Below are 14,673 nucleotides of genomic sequence, written 5' to 3'. Positions count from 1 at the left end.
TCACTCTCACACCTAGGGACAATTTAGAGTTACCAATCAGCCTAACATGCATGTTTTTGGTTAGTGGGAGGAAACTGGAGTACCTGGAGAAAACCCACGCATGCACGGAGAGAACATGCAAACACCACCCAGAAAGGCCCCCGGACCGCGATTTGAACCGGGGACCTGCTCGCTGAGAGGCAGCAGCTCTACCAGTGGCGCCACCGTGCTGCCGCTCAGTCAGGTCATCTGGACGATTAATTTTTTTGTTGAGACGTTTTGTCCTGCATCCAAAGGACTTCATCAGCCCAAGGAGCCACGACAAACTGAGTCCGACAAGCAGCACACCCACATAGAAGACCAACCAGTTTGCTGGTGATAAGATAATTTCTGGGGCCCACCCTCTCCCCCGTCGACTCCTCTGTTGCAGCCATAGCCAAAGTGGTTAAAAACATCAAAGTTCATGCTCAATAATCCAGGTAGAAAGTCTAACAAAGTTCAGTCAGATCATCTGGACTGTTTCTTTTTGTTGAGACGTTTTGTCCTTCATCCAAAGGACTTCATCAATCCGAGGTTTTGTTGAGACGTCTGACGTTCAGACATTGGTTGGTCCACTATGTGAGTGTGCTGCTTGTGGAACTCAGTTTGTTGTAGCTCCTCGGATTTATGACGTCCTTTGGATGAAGGACGAAACGTCTCAGCAAAAAAATTAAACCATCCAGAAGACCTGAATGAACTTTGATGGATTTTCTACCTGGATTGTTGAGCATGAACTTTGATGCTAGAATCAGAATGTTTCTTTCTCCACATCAAGAAATAGCTGGTCATATACAGTACATACATTATTTTAAATATTCTTTATTGATATTTCCCCAGCTTTCCTGAAGCTCTCTCAAAGTTTTTTTTGAACTTTAGCTGCCTTTTTCACGTATTTTCTGTCCAGTCCTTGACCATGACAGCACATGCAGCATATGCCTATAAAAAGATGACAAGGATAACTCAAGAAATAAGCAGGGCTTAAAAAGGATCTGCAGCAGACAAAGTATTTGAAAGCAATTTCTTCAAAAATACTAAAAATAAAAAATAAAAAGACCCGACAAGATCTGAGAGAACCTCTTGTGGATCATCTACTGAATGTCAAGTTTTCAGCAAAAGTACTCAGGGGTCACCTTATTGGCATTGAAGTCCTTTTTAAAAAATGTCCATCAAACTCTTTTATCTTTTTCATGGATTTAACCAAAAAGATTGAAACAAAATATACCTTTCTGTCATCAGGAAAAAGTTTAAGATTTTATTCAGAAGAAATCATGACTAGGAGTTTTTACCGGGCCAAAGTGATAGCATAAAAGGTCAAATAAAAATTGGAAAGTGAGTTTTAAATGTTTTTAGGACCAAATATAACTGTCAAAATTTAGCTTTGATTTAGATGCAGAGAATTACTGATCATTCAAGTCCTAACGCAATGTAAGAAGACAAACCAACAGCAAGTCTAGTCAAAACACTGGCACTGTAACAACTACAGTAAGTGCTGTACAGAGTAAAATAAATGAAATCAGCAATTAATAATAAAAAAGCTAAATAAAAAAACCTCAATTGCAATCCCCCCATGAAACAACGATCCACAAAACAAATTATAATATTCCTTTCAAATAGACCTAAAAAAACAATGAATATAAATGAATTTTAAGAAGGGCTTTAAAATGAGCAATAGTCTGTGATGCTCAAACCACAGGTAGTTTGTTCCACAGAGGAACCACCATGAAAAAGGGTTTGTCACCTATGTATATGAACCTGGACTGGGAATGTCTAAATTCAGTTCCAAAGTGTTTTACTATTAGAGTTGATTGTATTTTTAGGGAAAATAGAGCAGAGTGTCATCAGCATAAAGTGTAAACATATGCTCTTATGACATTTTTTGGGGTAGCATAAAATAAAACCAAATTTGTCCAAGTCCAGAACCTTGTGGAACACCATATTTAATTTTGGTTAAGTAGAAGACTCATCATGTTAATATAAAAACTAGAATAAATTAGATTTTAAAAATGACTAAATCGATACCTATATTAAAAAAATGTTTAAGACCTTTAAGGATGTTGGGGCCAATAGTGTTACCATAACAATACATGCAACTTTATTTAAAAAGTGCTTAAAAACAGCAACAAGGCCAACCAAAGTGCTATACAGTGGAAACAATCAAAATCAGTTCACAGTGTAGCCAGGGAATAAAAGTGAGTTTTCAAACAAGACTTAAAAACAGGGAGAAAGGGAACCTGTCTGACATGCAGTGGTAACTCATTCCACAGTTTTGGACCTGCAACAGAGAAAGCACTGTCACCTCTGAGCTTAAAATGAGTGCCTGAAACCAATAAAAGCATCTGATCTGCTGACCTCAGAGAGCGCTGTGGGACATATGGCTGCAGCAGATCAGCGAGACAGGATGGGGCAGAACTGTTCAGAGATTTAAAAACATACAGAAGGATTTTGAACTGCATTTGAAAAGGAACTGGGAGCCAGTGCAGGGAGGCCAGAACTGGAGTAAGGTGCTCTCTTTTGCCTGAACAAGTTACAATTTGGATACAACACAAAGGTCTAACAAAACGGGCACAAGACTAGAAAAATAAAAAATAAAAAAATAAACAGAAAACTCTTGTTCATTACTTTTGCTTAATACAATTGCTACTGTTTATTAAGTAAAATTCATCAATACTCCCATCAACACTCTTTAGTTTTCTTCTCTGATATGGAAATTGCAGCAGTCCTTTGTCCAGTTTTACGCAGCATTCTTGCGGTCACATCTGTTGGGTATAACGTGCCCACTCTGCCGTATCCATTTCACTGTGACATCTGTCCACAGGCGAAAAATTAAAGCCAAGAATCTAAATGCCTATGGAACATTCTGCCAAGTATTGATTTACTGTTACTCTTGCAGCATACATAGACAAACCGAGAGCTAACATAATCACAGTGAGATGATCGGAAACAGAAAACGTGCTCATAAGGGCACAGACACAGATGCAGACCCTTTTTCTTTTGTATTCTGGATCCTGGGGTGAGGAAAAGTGGCAAAAATGAAGAAGATGTGTTCAGCTATCATGTTTGTGTGTTTCACCAGGGCCTCTACCTTGGTGAGAGCACCTCCCTGCCTGCAGATCTCAGGGTCTGGAACAAACAGTGGTTCCTTCTTAATTGGGGTGAGATCTGGGGCTTAAAGGGGAGCCAGGATGGGACCTGAACCCCTTTCTTTCTCCTCCAGAATCGCTTCGGCTGCAGAGGTTCTTTTGATGTGTGCTTTGGCTCTGCGAGTCCTACTTTGGAATATGTTCTTGGGAGACCAATGGTAACTTGCCTCCAGGCAGAATCTCAATCCCCAGGATCCTGGCCCTCTTTGATGAAATACTTTCGGGAGTCGCTAACCCTACTGATGCCCATGTGCGCCTCCTCCCTCCTCCTTTACCCTCTTGTTCTCTCCCACCTCAGCCTCCCTCAAACACTCCCTGCCCACCCCCACACCTCACTCCCCCATCTCCACTACCACGTTCCTCGGATTCTCTTTGAGAGATTCATAACAAGGACTTTGTCTCTGTGTAGTCCAGACCAGATGAGCACCGCCTGACAAACTGACAGGAGTATTAGTTGTGTCTTACAGAACTCCTTCGACGGTCTCCTCCCTCAGCTCGCCATCCTGTACTCACAGAGACAAGTATTTTCATTTTATCGAAGCCAGGTCTGTTAACATTTATGAATATATATATATATATATATATATATATATATATATATATATATATATATATAATTACATATAAAGGCTTTTCAGTGGCACCAAACTGGCTTATTAGTTTGGATTTGTTAACTTTGTGGTTGACTACATCTCCCATGTTGCAAAGAAATATTCAAAGTAGCGGTTCACAAATGCAGTGCAACTTTGCCATATTTGCCATCGAGAAATAAATCCTCACAATGTGATAAAGTCAAAGCCAAAGACTTTATAAAGATGACAGAGATGTTGACAGCTGTGACAGAGAATCTTTTGCTTTGATTGATTCACTGCTAACTCTATCGCAACATTAAGTACCAGGTAATTAGTGATATAACCTTCTTTAAATCTAATTATGTTGAATTCTTTATATGCCGCAGTGGCTGACTGGTTGTGTGTCAGAAATCAAGATAAATAGCCCAATGGGTCTGACGGACTTGACCTGTCTGCCACACACATTCAAATCCTGGTTAAACGATTAACCAACCGCCCAGTTTTCCTTCACAAACTCCAACCTCCATATTGATTAGAACTGCACCCTAAAGACCTCTCTCTTATCACATAATTTCCCTGTATATTGATTATGTACATTGATTACACTTAACCCTAAGGAGCAGCTTTACTTTGCACTCACCTTAAAGGGTCAGCCCAGGAGACCGTTTCAGGCCTCATAAATAGACAATCGCTTTAATATCTTTTGAATAAAGTCTGCAAAATGTATCTGATTTATTTTAAATGCACAATACAACATTGTGACTTTATATCTGGCTAGAAAGCTCATTCAATTTGGGCCACAAACGTTTTAACTATTAAAATAATGCAACACAATAATACGTTTTCTGTTTTATATAATGTGTTCAGGCCTCCAGATCCAGATCAGCACCTCCAAATCTGAGGCCATGGTCCTCAGTCGGAAAAGGCTGGGTTTCTCTCTTCGAGTCCAGGTTCAAGTGGAGGAGTGCAAGTATCTCGGGGCTTTGTTCACGAGTGAGGAAAGAATGGAGCGTGAGATTGACTGATGTATTGGTGCAACGTCTGCATTATTGTGGAGTTTGTGCCGGTCCGTTGTGGTGACGAAGAAGCTGAGTTGTGAGGCAAAACTCTGTTTACTGGTCAGTCTACGTTCCTACCCTCACCTATAGTCACAAACTCTGGGTAGTGACCAAAGAATGAGCTTGTGGTTACAGGCGGTTGAAATGTTTCCTCCATGGGGTAGCTGGACTCTCCCTTAGAGATGGTGAGAAGTTTAGTTATCCAGGAGAGACTCGGAGTAGAACTGCTGCACCTCCACATCGAGAGGAGCCAGTTGAAGTGGTTTGGGCATTTGATAAGGATGCTCCCTAGACACCTCCCTAGGGAGATGCTTCAGGCTTGCCCAACTGGGAGGAGACCTGGGGAAGACCCAGGACACACTGGAAAGACTATGTCTCTCGGTTGGCCTGGGAACGCCTTGGGGTCCTCCCAGAAGAACTGGAAGAAGTGGTTGTGGAAAGAGATGTCTGGGCCTCCCTGCTCAAGCTGCTTCCCCACGACCCGACTAGGGACCAAACAGAAAATGATGGATGGATGTTCAGGCCTGACTTACAGGTAACTATGGTTACATATCTGTTACAGATTGTGGAGCTGGCTGTTTAGCTCAAGTGGATGTGATGAACAGAACAATCCTAAACCTGTGGGGGCAGAGATGGGCACGATGTGGGCAGCAGTTGAAGAAAAAAAACAAAACAAGCAGGAAGTCACAAGACAAAAAGGGAACGTTGATTAAGTTTTGAAAAATAAAAACAGTACAGTAAGTACCATTTGTTGATGTATTTATGACAACAGAAACTGAAATAAAATAAATAAAATGCACATCACCTGCACACATAAAATTTGTTTATTGGTTCATGAAATATTTTGCTAACAGAGAGACAGCGTTAACTTCAGTAGTTAATGACCAAATTTTAAATGAAGCTTTATGCAATCTGTCAGTGCTCAGAATAAGTATTTAGGATGTCTCTCAGCTACTACCACACCATATATTAACTCATTATTTGTAAAACTGATTAAGTTGTAGCCATTTTTGTGTTTGCTGTGGCAGCCATCTTGAATTGAGTTGACTTCAAAAGTTAGTCTAGATACATCCAATATTACTTTCTGAGAATTTTAATAAAACTCATCAATTGATTCACGAGATATTTTGCTAACAAACAGACAATCAAACACACAGAGTCCAAAATATTTTGGCTTTAGGCAGTGAGTAATAATAAATAAATCAGACCAACTATAAGTTGCAGAAACATTTACGAGCCAAAACTTTATTAGTCAAAAATAACCTTGTCCTTGACCAAATCTTTTACACGGTACACATTTGTTGTACTTTAAACTTGACTGACCGTGTTTTGCAGTGTAAGTAGCCTGTTGTTGGTACAGATTTCAAATAATCAAGTGTATTTTAGTTAATTTTTACACTGTTGTTTATTGTTTAGTTTCCTCTTTGCAATAAAATACTTCCAAATTCTTAGTGCTGTTTCAACAAGTCACACATTTGTCTGAAGAAAAATAATGTTAATGGTTAATGTTTTAATAAATGTTTGAAGCCATTATACTTATTGAATTACTTAATTTTATGTATTAAGGTTCTTTATAGAAAAACAATGAGATCTCTAGTATTTTTTTTTAACTCAAAAACATTATTTTTAAAATACATTTCAGCATATTTTCACTATTGACTTTTTGTACTTCTAGCTTTTTGCTAAGGTTTAGCTAATGTTAGCTTTTAGCTCTTGCCCTGCTACTTAAAGCTAGTTTAGCTCATTTTAGCTTTTTGCTATGGTTTTGCAAATTTTATCTTTTAGCTACTCTTACTAAAATTAGCCTTTAATTGATGTTTTACTGGTCTTAGCTTTCAGCTACAAGTTGGCCCGTTTGAAATTATTTGCTACTGTTTCTGCTAATTGTAGCTTTTAGCTACTGTCTTACTAAAATTAGCCTTTACTGTGTTACTGGTCTTAGCTTTAAGCTACAAGTTGGCCCGTTTGAGTTTTTTTGCTACTGTTTCTGCTCATTGTAGCTTTTAGCTACTGTCTTATTAAAATGAGCCTTTACTGTGTTACTGGTCTTAGCTTTAAGCTACAAGTTGGCCCATTTGAGTTTTTTGCTCCTGTTTCTTCCAATTTTAGCTTTTAGCTACTGTCTTACTAAAATTAGTCTTTAGTAACCTTTTTACTGGTCTTAGCTTGTATACAAGTTTGCCAGTTAGAGGTTTTTTTTTGCTACTCTTTCTGCTAATTTTAGCGTTTAGCTACTGTCTTACTAAAATTAAGCTTTAGATACTGTTCTACTGGCCTTAGCTTTCAGCTATAAGTTGGCCCGTTTGATATTTTTTGCTACTGTTTCTGCTAATTTTAGCTTTTACTTTACCAATTCAGTTAACAAAAAAAGCTTCAAACATCTAAACAAATGTAGTCAGCATTCACACTTCCTCTACTTACATTTATGCTTTAAACAGACTAAACTGTCTCTACTTTTTATCTTCCAGATACTGAAAGAAAGAAAGAAAGAAAGAAAGAAAGAAAGAAAGAAAGAAAGAAAGAAAGAAAGAAAGAAAGAAAGAGCGGGGTTCACAAAGTAAAAAAAGGAGGGAGGCAGTGAGGAAAGGAGGGAACAGTCCGAAGGGAGGAGTCAGGCGGCGGAAGGAGCAGCTGGAGTCCCACACTTCTTCACCCTCTCTCCTCTCGAAAAAACGCACTAAATGTAATAAGAAGTGTCCGCGCGCTTCTCTGACGCCTGTCTTGTTTTGCCGCACATCTGTGGGCTGCTGCCGGCACACAAACTCGCTGTTAGTCCGCTTGTTTGAACGCAGCAAACTGTGAGGAGAAGGAGGAGAAAGAGGGAAAACTCTGGCTGCGCTGTTTTGGAGTTGGAGTTGCTGCGTAAAGAAGAAGAAGAAAAGTCCGAGGCAACTCCAGAGGCACATCTGCAATTCAAGAAGAGAAGCAGAAAGCTTTATTTTTTTAAACCCAAAGAAGATATAAAGTGAAGAGTTGAAGGGGGAATCATCCAGGAAGAAGTAAGTTGTCATTCAAACCAAACAAAGTTGGATATTGTTACGTTTTTTTTTTTTTTTTTTGGAGTTTTATGAGCCAATGAGACTTTATGAAGCAGCAGAAGTTTCAAATTTCAAACCGATGATGGAGTTTCATCCAAGCAGGAACTCTTAGCGTGTTAACTATAGAAATGACTCGATTTCTGATCTTAGCTCAGACAAAACTGCACAACAGACTGGGGATTGTCCCAAAATGGGGATTTTTGGTGTCCAACAACAAGACGCGTAAAGCGCCAAACTTTGCGTAAAGTTGAATGAACTTGAGTTAAAGTCAGAAAAATCATCTTTGAAGCTTTTGGAACAGATAAAAACTCCTTATTCTGTTCTGGGGCTTGGACTGAAACTTTGTCCAGACTTGAAACTTTACTGGAGCTTTACCTTAAGAAACGCGCATGGTGTGTGTTTGTGCAAGTGTGTGTGTGCATATTTATGTGTGCACGTGTGATCATATTTCAGCGCCTGTTTTTGATTTGTTTTATCCTGCAGGAGAGCGGCAGACTTACAAGAGCAGTTAGGAGGACACATGAGTTTCATCTGAGAATATTTGAGTTGAAATGTGACCAAAGCTGCGCCCTCCTCCTCCTCCTCCTCCTCTTCTTTTCTCTTCTTTTCACGTCAGTGCTCTTAATCATCAGTTAATTATAATAATAATAATGAAAAAAAAAATGCTGGTTAAGTTAAAAGTTTTACAAAAATTCTTATAATTTCAGTTTGAAATATTTCCATTGTACACATTTAGCACTGAAGTGTTATTTGTTGTATTTTTTATCTTCAAAAGGTAAAAAAAGAGAGAAAAATGTCTTCTTTTTTTTTCTTGTGCTACCAAATATTTTCAATCATTCAGATATATTTTTTGACCAGGCAGAATTAAATATTATTATTTTTTTCTCCAAAAATAAATACATCAAATCAAACAATCCGTTAAAAAGAAAGAAACATGTTTAAAGACACATCACTGGCATGCCTCAGAGAAATTTAAGACACCTCCTCCCCATGGGGGTCTGTAAAGGGTGTCATCTTTGGCCCCCGCAGGGGTCATGGTGGACACTGATTTAGGACTCTGAACAAATTTAGAAAGCATAAAAATCTAACTATTTTATTCTAAATACAGCTGCTTAGAGTTTGGTCTTAATCATGAGCAGGCGTCATTAAAATGCTAATCATCCCAAATATTAATAATTCAATAAATAATGTCCCACTGATTCAAGAAAGGTAAAAAATGGTCATGGGGGAAAGACGTTTTTCTTACTTCGTGTGTGTATGTGTATTTTTTGGGGGGTCTGATGTGAAGACGGCTCCACATGTGCAGGTTTTTGGTTGAAACTTTCCCTCCTGTTCTCGCCAGCTGTTCCACATTTTATCTGCTCTCGGGTTTCAAAAAGCAACGAGGGTCCGAGGTGCTCAGCCATGTGGCGAAGCTCACATAAGTCCGTTTTCTTTAAATCGTTTTTATTTATTAAAATTGTTCCTCTAATATTAACAAAGGTTTTGCAACAGAGAAGATGTTGAACAAGTTCACACAGATACAAATCAACTTTTATTGGTTATTTAAGAACATTTAATCACCTTTTAGGCAATGTTTTACTTACATTTGTTAATTAAAATAATAAATAGTTCTATATTTTAAAGTTCCTGTTTCTTTATTTTATCTTTAAAACAGAATAATTTTTATTTGGATTAATTACTGTTAAAAAATGATTGAATTCAGATAAAAAGCAGAATTATTGGCCTTTAATTTAATACTATTATTAAGCCAAACATCATTTGTAACAAAATATTTTTGTAATTTGTTATATTCTAAATAATGTAATTTTCCCTTCATTCATATGAATTTTTCACCTTGTTGTTAATTGCATTTACTGCTATTAAAATATTTATGTCATTTTAGAATCCACGTTCATAATGACAGTTTTTATTTTCACAAAGTTAAAATTTCAGAGAGTATTAATGAAATAGGGTTAAATAATTTTTTTCACAAATATTAATATTTACATAAATTCTGTGGCTTCTATAAAATTCTGCACTTTTTAGGTTTTTGTATCACAGCATGAACATTTTTCAAATGTAATGAAATAAATAATAATAATGTAAAATATAATTGTGTTAATCCATATATTAATAGCTGAATCTTTTTAACTAAAGGGATTAACAAAGCATACTTGGACTGATTTATCAAAAGATGACCTGACTGAACATTGTTGGATTTTTACCTGGATTATTGAGCATGAACTTTGATGTTTATCAAAAGGTGATTAAAAAAAAATATATATTTTTAGTACTACGAATATAAAGGTGTTTTAAAAAGCTCATATGAAGGAATGACACGCACGTCTGAGCTCACTGCTTGCGACAAATGTTTCCTCTGAATCAGCCTGCTTGTTAGCGGCAGCTTGCTTTTCCTTTCTTCTCTTTTATCTCAAATTTAAGCACTTCCTGCAACAACAATATGCATAAACGGTGCACCGGCCCAGGCCATCTGTGACCTCATGACTCCAATGACACATTTTTAAAAGTTTTTTAAAGGTATGGCCCTCTACTTAATTTACATATAAGGACTGAAGGGAGTCGTGTCCTCAGGCCCAGATGAATACCTGTTACGAGGCATGAGCCACTAATGAGCTATATTGTTGTGTTGCTTCTGCAACCTGAGGCTCACAAGGAAGTGACAAATGTTTTGTTAAAACAAAGTGTAATGATGGGGAAGTTGATGATTCTTAAGATAACACAGCAAGATTTTGTGTACTCTTACAGGTTTTATGAGCTTTCTTGAGATATCTTGCTTCCTGAATAAATTTGGGAACTCCCCGACGAGGCGCTGATTGTGAAAATTACAAGTTTGCACTAAACAAATATTCATAGGAACCACCTCGTCCGTGAAAGTTTGGTGTAAGTGTGTGATTAGCTGTTGCTTCCCTCGCATATGGTTGAATAGATGGTCCCCATAAGAAATCCTCCCCCTGCTTTGATGATTTGCTACTTTGATACGCTGACATCAAATGAAACAGACACAGTGGGGAGAGAAAGAGGACAAGTCAGACAGAGGTGGGGATTGCGGGGGGGGGAGCAAGTGGAAGTGTGTGCCTCTGTGTGAAAACTTGGGCAAACCTGAGGAGCGTCAAAATGTCTGGATGCATTTGCGTACCGGCAGAGACAAGAAGGGATCTTCGGGTGCATGAGGGCTTCTCCTTGGCCTCCTAATCCCCAGGCCCAGCCATCCCTTCAGGGCATGCCTCAGATCTGACTCTCTGGCTCTCTGCATGGACGAGCCAGCTCCGCCAGCAGATTTAATATGCTATGTGTTCCCACTTTCCCCCGCCTACCTCCCCCACTGTCGCTTCCCCTCCACCTCAACTATCATTGTCCCTGAGTGGGACCCTCGCCGCTTGTTTCAAGGAGGCACCTTTCAAGCCAAGGTGATGTCTTTGGATAAGGGGGAAAGTGGGGATGAAGAGGGTTTGAGAATCAAGATAGCAAACTGCAATTTTAGATATGTATATTCCTCGCGTTCGAGAATTTTAATACACTCGGGGCTTTTTGCTCTGCCGTCATCGCACTGGAAAAGCATGCATGCTCGTGCATTCATTCAAGTTTTTTTTTAAAACTTGGAAGCATTCGTCTTTTTTCATTTTTACAAATAAAACAGAAATGGAATAATAATAATTAAACGTAAGGGCTTTATAGCTCAGCCGAAGGGGCTTCCAGAAACTCCAACCGGTCATGACAATTTCGCCTGATCTCAAATAGGGAGGCTCATAAAACTGCCATAAAAATATTGGAGGAAAAATAGGAAAAGGTTTCACTTATATTTAATTAAGCCATTCAAATTCATGAGTGTTTGACAACTTAACACAAGGGCCCATTGTAAGTGGTGGTAAATTTTATGTCTAAAATTGGGTGTAAGTATGCGGAGAACCATTCCCCTCCCCGTTAAACACCTAAATGGCAAACAGGACATGTCGCGCCTGCATGTGGCTGCCCCTCATCCCCTCCTCTGTTTGCTTTGGACGCTGTAAAAATGTCTTAAAGTCTGTGGTGTGAAGTGTAGCAGCACGAGGCGAAGTGCTCCGGTTTGAGGCCCATCTGTGTGTAAAGTTGCGTGCCCCAAACGGACAAGTTTCCCGGGTCTGCGGCTGTTTGTGCAGATGTGTATTGTGTCAGCTTTGATGAGAGCTGGTTGTGGCATCCGTGAGGGGGTCTGGGCTTTTTTTTTTTTGGGAAGACACACACACCGACCGCTTGCTGTGAACAATGATCTGTCACTCACCCCTGCTTCTTGATGTGTGTCACCACGAAAACCCCTAGTTAAGCAAGAAAAAAAATGTTTTCTTAACTGTGCTTGATCTAAACCTTTGTGCTCACAATAATAATTAGGTTATACGAAGTCCATGTGTTTGCTCTCCCGTGCTGCTTGTCTTCCAGAGGGAGTTATCCCCGAGCCTCGCTGCTTCCTGGAGTGGAGGTCAAGGAGGTGTCTATTGTTTGGATGCCAAATGTAAATCCCAAGGTTAATACCTGAAAGAAGCCCAGACATTCTATTTACTCTCCAAACATGTTGTAGATGGCTGCCTTATCCCCCACTCTGCCCCCTTTATTTCTCTTTTCTGTGGTCTTGGAGCAATCTGGAGAAAAGAGGGGGAGTAGTATCCCATGTAAGCCCCCCCCCCCTTCAGTGAGTTCTTTTCAGTAATGAATGCTAACAGACCCTGCCTCTAATCATGCCTCATCTTAGAAAAACAAAGGGCAACTCTACTATCTGAGCAAATTTCAGCCCCGGTCTAAAAGAACCCTTCATTGACAGCACAACATTTGAAGACTAATCGTTTTTTCTCATGCAAAGTATGCAGCTTTAGGAGGCCGGGCCATAAAAAAAGAGAGGGGGCTGTGTTTTAACAATACTCTGCGGGGAATGAGAAACAGGGCTTGCAGAGGGGAGTTGGGCTTTGGGGTTGAGTTTTCAGGAGGTGGAGGGGGGTGGATGGAGGGGGTTCTTCTCTTCTTTGCTCATCAGACAAAGCCCAGTTCCTTTCAGGGTTGCATGAGGGGGTAGGGTGCAAGAGGAGGGCGCATCCGAGAGTTTGAGTTCTTTGAAAGAGAGGGACTCGGGACGTTCCTGATGAGAGTTTGTCATCGCAGCTGCTTTCTTTTGTTATTTTACCTTCCCGGGGAAATGTAGGGGCCTGCCCTGTGACAGCCCTGGAAAGAAGCAAGCAGGCCTGAGAAAATTTATAGAGAAACAGAAATATTTACGTGTACACGGGGCCCCTAAAACGGCTTTGGCTATTCCTGCCAGGCTGGTGTTTTTATTAATAGGGGTTGACATGCTTTGGAAATATATCTTATTCATGAAGAAAGCCAGGTTAGACTTCCCAAAGAATTCATTATGTTTCCCCAGATGCGGCTTTGCGGGTTGCAGCCGTCCCTCGGAGGACACGGAGCGTGGAGCGCAACATTGTAAAGCCTCCCTCAGTGGGCTTGGGAGTGCAAAGGGTTCCATTTGTCAAAGGTGCGAGAGTCTTTTTCCCTCCTCAACACTTTCCCGGCTCAGCCTCAAACTCATTGTCTGAGCAAAGGCAGGACATTAGTCACTGCAACACAACAAGAGCCTGAGGGGCTAAGGACCCATGCTCCGAAGCCCGGTTTGGGCAGAGGGGTGGAGAAAGGGGGAGAGAGAAAGGGAAGGGAGCAACTGGAAGGGTGAAAGAAGGGCAAAAAGAAGAGGAGGAAATGTGGGGTGGAGAGAGTATGTGTGTGGGAGAAGGAAAGAGACTATGGAGGGGGTTAGAGGGAGTGGAGTCTGCAGCTCTACCTCAGGGCTCAGTAGTGTAAGCCCCTGTCTACCCCGAAAAGCTGCTTTCACAAAGAGATTTACAAGACAGGTCTTCAGTGTGCTTTGCTGCCCTGCATTATGAGTGATTGAGTGTGTAAATGTGTGTGTGTGTCTTGCAAGAACGGACCTTTCCACACTTGATTTCCTTCTTGCATCACCTATGCAAGAAAGATATTCCTTCGCAAATTTACCATTTCGGGCAGGTTAGACCCACAACAGCCCCAGCGGAGCAGTGTGTATAACCTATTCCCCCTGGTGGCAGTCCGCGGGTGTGTGCGCATCTGTGTGTGAACGTGTTTCACAGATTTTCACATACAAGGGATCCTGTTAGCTTTTGGAATTATTTATAAAGCCCGGCTTTTGTGTGGCACTCTTAAGTCCCTGTCTCCTCCCATTACTGCTTATGACTCTACCTGGGCTTCCTTCAGCCCCAAAATGCTCCCTCAGCCACCCTCCTAGCAAAAAGAAGAGTTTAGAGTTACATCTAAACCCTTTGCTGCTACCAGAATCACTTTCCTCGCTTTATATAGACTCACTGAACAGTTTCTCTTCTTGAAAAAATAGTTTTCCTGTGCAAATAATCAATAGAGACAGATGCACTTTAGAGGTACACATAAAGTTAGACAGAGCCATCCCATCTGGACCTGATTACTTTGTAATCCAGGAAAGTTTTTTCCCTCCTATTTCTTGCACAAAAAATGCAGGGGTGAATGTTTTAGATTGTTTATGTTAATGTTTGCCTTTTATTGAAACAAGATGGAATGAAATTATTGTCCTACTTGCTACATATAAGCAGTGAACTGCTCTGTTTTTTCATCTCCCTCTGGCGTAGAGATCAATGCAAACCAGCTAACGCAGGGTAATAAGCCATTAGTATCCACATTGTTGGAAAGATTTACATATATTGACCAGGAAACTGATAAACTGGGTTCCATGTCCTGGAGGTAGGGGTTATTGAGTGAAGACAGAGTTAGGGAAGGTGTGTGTGAAGCACTGCTGGATGAGCTTCCTTTCTGTGACTGC

At 40.2% G+C, this 14,673-nt stretch overlaps 1 protein-coding gene across 1 annotated transcript in view; it reads left to right on the top strand.

Moving 5' to 3' along the window:
* The first annotated feature begins 7,435 nt into the window (after nucleotides 1-7,435).
* gli3 (GLI family zinc finger 3) overlaps nucleotides 7,436-14,673 on the top strand; it is a 128,955-nt gene continuing 121,717 nt past the window's right edge. The window contains exon 1 of the mRNA XM_037694449.1: nucleotides 7,436-7,787. The gene's annotated coding sequence lies outside the window, so the exon portion shown is untranslated. The remainder of the gene's footprint in view (nucleotides 7,788-14,673) is intronic.

This window comes from Nematolebias whitei, chromosome 20 (assembly GCF_014905685.2).
Source record: "Nematolebias whitei isolate Nwh7 chromosome 20, NemWhi1, whole genome shotgun sequence".
Taxonomy (NCBI): domain Eukaryota; kingdom Metazoa; phylum Chordata; class Actinopteri; order Cyprinodontiformes; family Rivulidae; genus Nematolebias; species Nematolebias whitei.
The sequence above is the reverse complement of the archived record's forward strand: the minus strand, read 5'-3'. Positions and strand labels throughout refer to the sequence as shown.